This window comes from Triticum urartu, chromosome 5A, assembly GCF_056163025.1.
Source record: "Triticum urartu cultivar PI428250 chromosome 5A, HENAU_Tu73, whole genome shotgun sequence".
Classification (NCBI taxonomy): Eukaryota; Viridiplantae; Streptophyta; class Magnoliopsida; order Poales; family Poaceae; genus Triticum; species Triticum urartu.
The window spans coordinates 269952221-269958021 of record NC_141877.1 but is presented as its reverse complement, the minus strand read 5'-3'; positions in this window follow the sequence as shown (position 1 = coordinate 269958021).

The following is a 5801-nucleotide window of genomic DNA, read 5'->3' as shown; positions in this document are numbered from 1 at the left end:
CCACTTTGCTCCACTTGGGAGCCGTTATTCTCATCAAAATCCACGTTACACGTCTCCTCAATAAGTCTCGTGGACTTACTGAGGACATGGTACGCATGAGAGTTTGTAGCAAAACCAACAAATATGCCCTCATGAGCTCTAGCCTCAAATTTAGACAAACGAACACCTTTCTTGAGAATGAAACACTTACACCCGAACACCCAAAAGTACTTGAGGTTGGGCTTGTTACCGGTGAGTATCTCATATGGAGTTTTGTTCAAGCCTTTGCGGAGATAGAGCCGATTGGATGCATGACATGCGGTGTCGATGGCTTCGGCCCAAAATTTGTATGGAGACTTGAAATCCGCCATCATGGTCCTTGCCGCATCCATCAATGTCCGGTTCTTCCTCTCCGCTACACCATTTTGTTGAGGGGTGTAAGGTGCGGAATATTGATGCTTGATCCCCTCATCACTAAGAAACTCATCTGTAGTTCTTGAACTCGGTGCCGTTGTCACTTCTTATCGTCAAGATTTTTGCATTATGTTGGCGTTGAACTTCATTTGCAAAGTCAATGATGGTTTGTTGGGTCTCACTCTTCCTCTTGAAGAAGTACACCCAAGTGTATCTTGAATAATCATCCACAATCACCAAGCAATACTTTCTACCCCCAAGACTATCAAAGGATGGAGGTCCAAAGAGATCCAAGTGAAGGATCTCTAAGGGCCTCTTTGTTTAGATGATAGTCGTGGGAGGGTGAGCCTTCTCATGTAGCTTTCCTTCAATACAAGCACTGCAAGCATGGTCTTTGGCAAAACTAACGTTTGTTAGTCCATGAACATGGTCCCCCTTGAGAAGACTTTGCAAAGATCTCATATTAACATGGGCTAAATGGTGATGCCAAAGCCATCCCACGTCAACTTTAGCCATTAGGCATGTCGGGGTCTTAGTGGGTCGCTCTGAAAAGTTAATCACATAGAGACCATTCTTGACATGCCCAACAAAGGCTACTTTAAGAGTTTTGCTCCATAAGAGGGCCACGGTATCAATATCAAAGAAAGTGGCAAAGCCCATGAGTGCAAGTTGACGAATGGAAAGCAAATTGTATGCAAGGGACTCAACAAGCATGAATTTCTCGATCGTGAGATCATGAGAAATGACAACCTTGCCAAGTCCCAATACCTTAGAAGACGAGGCATTACCCCACTCGACATTGGTGGGCATAGATAGAATCTTGTGCACGTCCACCACCAAGTCCTTGCTTCTGGCCATATGATTAGTGGCTCCACTATCGAGCAACCATGATCCCCCACCGGAAGCAAACACCTACAAGAGATCAATGCTTGGTTTTAGGTACCCATTTTGTAATGGGTCCTTTGATGTTAGTAACAAGGGTCTTAGGAACCCAAATAGACCATTCAATGTACCCATACAGAGAACCAACAAATTTAGCATAAACATGCCCATCACTAGCATGACACAACACATAAGAAGGGTTAAATTCATCGGCTTTGTTGGAAGGGGTGGCATTTCCCTTCTTGACACCACCACCCTTCTCATTGTTCTTCTTCTCCTTAGAAGCACCCTCTCCCTCCTTCACAAAAGTTTTCTTGAGAGGAGGAGGTCGTTTGGCCTTGTCATTCTTCTTCTTGTTCTTGGGCTTGGGAGAAAACCCAATTCCCTCCTTGCCCACAACTTCCTTTTGATTGCTCAAAAGGTCATTGAGGTTCTTCTCACCTTGTATGCAAGACACAAGGCCTTTCTCAAGTTGCTCCTTCAACTTAGCATTCTCCTCCACAAGATGCACATGCTCACAACATGGGTTAGTAGCATTTGCATTATCAATTAAGACCATATGAGGAAAAGTGGTGTTTTCCTTAGTTAGCTTCACTTGGAGTTGATCATGAGACTCTTTGAGGCTAGCATGAGCACCCTTCAAGGCTTTGTGAACCTTGTCGAGTATATAAAACTCCTCCTTGAGTCTAGCAAGATCAAACCCAAGTTTGGCCTTCTCGGAATTGAGCACACGAGATACAACAAGAGCATGATCAAGATCTTTCTTTAATTTAGCATGATCATCGTTGTGTGAGTCCTCAAGAGCCAAACAATGACCACATTCTTCCTCAAGAGCACTAGAGAGATCTGATATCTCATCCGCATAGTCACGACTATGTCCCTCCATCTTAGAGATGGTGTCTTCGTGAGCCTCGATCATGTCATTGTCTTCACCAAGTCGTTCCAAGAGAGCAACAAAGTGCTTCTTGGATTTACCCTTAAGCTTACTCATAAAAGACTCAAATTCATTTTCTTCCTCATTAGACCCCTCACTTTCATCAATGCAATCCGTCAAAGAGGGATTGGTAGTGATGGTAGTTTTGATGTTGCGGGTTACCTTGTTGGTGGCTTTGGCCATGAGGCACTTGGCGGTGATGTTCTCATTGGGTGAGTCGAAGAGGGACACCCGTGGAGTTGTTGCAATGGCAATGGAGGCCATGGAAACCGTCTCACCGTCTTCATCATCGTCATCATCCTCATTGTACTCTTCTTGTGCCACCAACCCCTTGGGAGGAGTCTTCTTGGTGAAGTTGTTCTTGTTGGGGAAGGACTTGGCCTTGTCTTTTCAGATGAGCTTTCCACCATTTTCTTCCCTCTTCTCATATGGGCACTCCGCAACAAAGTGGCTCACATTGCCACAACTATAGCAAGTCCTCACATGTTGCCCTTTGCGCCACTTGAATTGTTCTTGTTTAAGTTGGGCTTGTGTTCTTCTTGCTCCAAAATTGCCTTGAAGCGAGATCCATGTGCTCATGATAAGCATATTTCGTATCTTCGGGGTTGCTCTCCTCTTCTTCCTCTTAATCATCTTCATCCTCTTCTTCCACACTAGCCTTGGCCTTCAAGGCAAGGTTGGGCTTCTTTGCGCGTTGAGAATGCAACACCGCATTGTCGGCGATCTTGTCCAAGATCCTCATTGCCACAAACTCATCCAACACTTCACTTGAGGACAAAGTGTGGAAGTCCGGCCTTTGACGGATGAAGGAGGACATGGCCTTGTGGTAAGGCATCATGGCCGTGAGAAATTTGCACTTGATCCAGTTGCCATCTGTATCCTTGCTCCCATTATCTCGGAATGAAACCGCGAGAGTGCTTAATTCTGGTAAAGCTCACGAGGTTCTTCATCTTCATTCATTGCAAACTCATCGGCTTCATCTTGAACCACTTCATAGTTGGAGTGTTGAATGCTTGCGCTTCCCTTGTAAATGGAAACAACATGTTGCCATGCTTCCTTGGCCACGGTGAAAGGTCGGAGATGCGCAACATCTTCGGGAGGGATGGCCTCTTGGATAATGCAAAGAGCGGACTCGTTGAATTGATGATCTGCGGCTTCTCTAGGAGTGAGTTTCTTGGGTCATGCGGATAGAAACCTTGCTCAATAATTCTCCAAAGGTTAGTAGAACTATGATTTAAATGTCGTTTAAAGCGATAGATCCAAGAGGCAAAATCTTCATTTTCACAAACTTGGGAGGAGGACCAACATGATTCAAATGAGTGGAGGGAACCGGTCCTCCATAAGAAAGTGGAGGTTCAACATGGGCAAAGATGCCATTTCCACTTCTACCACTAGATAAAGGAACTTTGTCAGTCGTAGCTTCCCCCTTGTCGGAGTTAGCATCCGTCACCTTGTTAGTGGGATCACCCACTTTCATAGGTGCGGTGGATAATTTAAGGCCTTATAAAAACTTATTGAACATGCTTTAAACCTCGGTCGTCATGGAGGTTTTTAATGTGTCCAAAGCCGCATTGAATTCCTCACGAGAGACCGAGGAACCCCCATCGGCCGTGGACGAGGACGGAATCACACCGGGGTGCTCCTCCCCACCGTCTACAGTGTCAACCATACTCTTCAGACGACAAAGTCCTTAATAAAGAGATGAGGCTCTGATACCAATTGAAAGGATCGATATAGTTGAATGGAGGGGGGTGAATAGGCAACTAACATTTTTTAGCTTTTCTTTACCAATTTAAACTTTGCATCAAAGTAGGTTGTCTAGATATGCAACTAGGTGAGAAAACTATATGATGCAATAACAACAAGAACACAAGAAAGCAAGGGAAGCAACACAATATCAGCTTGCACAAGTAAAGGTACGAGATAACCAAGAGTGAAGCAGGTGGAGACGAGGATGTGTTACTGAAGTTCCTTCCCTTTGAGAGGAAGTACGTCTCCGTTGGAGCGGTGTGGAGGCACAATGCTCCCCAAGAAGCCACTAGGGCCACCGTATTCTCCTCACGCCCTCACACAATGCGAGATGCCGTGATTCCACTATTGGTGCCCTTGGAGGAGGCGACCGAACCTTTACAAACAAGGTTGGGGAAATCTCCACAACTTAATTGGAGGCTCCCAACGACACCACGAAGCTTCACCACAATGGAATATGGCTCCGTGATAACCTCAACCGTCTAGGGTGCTCAAACACCCAAGAGTAACAAGATCCGCAAGGGATTAGTGGGGGGAATCAAATTTCTCTTGGTGGAAGTGTAGATCGGGGCCTTCTCAACCAATCCCTAGAAAATCAACAAGTTTGATTGGCCAGGGAGAGAGATCGGGTGAAAATGGAGCTTATAGCAACAATGGAGCTTGGGGATGGAAGAGGTGGTCAACTCGGAGAAGAAGACTCCCCTTTAATAGTGATAGGACAAATCCAACCGCTATCCACTTACCCAGCCCGCGACATGCGGTACTACCGCAAGGGCCCCAGTACTACCGCAGGGCACTACGGTACTACCGCTAGCGCGGCAGGAGCAAGACCAGCCCTGTTGCGTTGAAGCAAAGAGCGGTAGAACCGCTGGGGCGGTACTACCGCTCGCCCTTGCGGTACTACCGCAAGGCAGGGTTTGTCTGGGCTGTGAAGGCATGGACGAAAAAAATACATTCGTGGCTACTTCCGCTGAGTTTCAATCTGTGCAAAAATCCAACATGGTACTACCGCAACCAGGAAGCGGTACTACCGCGTAGGGCGCGGAAGTAAAAAAATCCGCCCCTACTTCCGCTCGTGCTGCTGTGCCCAGCCTGAGGCCATGATACTACCGCGCCCGGGGAGCGGTACTACCGCATGGGCCTGCGGTACTACCGCGACCTCGGTCGGTACTTCCATGGACCACGGTGGTACGACTGCTCCCATGAGCAGTACTACCACATTGAAAGTGCAACTATCCATGGGTGGTTTTGGTAATTCCTAACAACATAAAACCCATTGAGCTAATGCTATTCCAAGATAAATATTTCAGGAAAGCTCAATGTTTGGCATGGCATGCATCAGAAAGTGGACCCCTCAAAATACTAAGAACACATGTTGGCTCAAGCTCAAGAGTCTACATTTTACTTTTAGTGATCCAAGATCACATTGAGTCCATAGGAAAAGCCAATACTATTAAAAGGGGATGAGGTGTTGCTTAATGAGTTACTTGCTCAAAATGCTTAGTGATATGCTCCAAAACCCTCAACTACTTTCTCATATCTACACATGTCCCAAACCAAAAGTCAAATTCGGCCCCACCGAAATTTCCTACCCGGCGCCACCGAGTTCACTTGACATAGCCACTGACACAAACCCTAGTCATTTCGGTCTCACCGATAGGGATCTCGGTCTCACCGAGATGGGATTGCAAACTCTCTGTTTCCCTTTGTAACGTTTCGGTCCAACCGAGATGAGCGATCGTTCCCACCGAGATTGCAATGCAAACTCTCTGTTTCCCCTTCGTAACGTTTCGGTCTAACCGAGATGAGTGAATCGACCCCACCGAGTTTGCCTGACCAACTC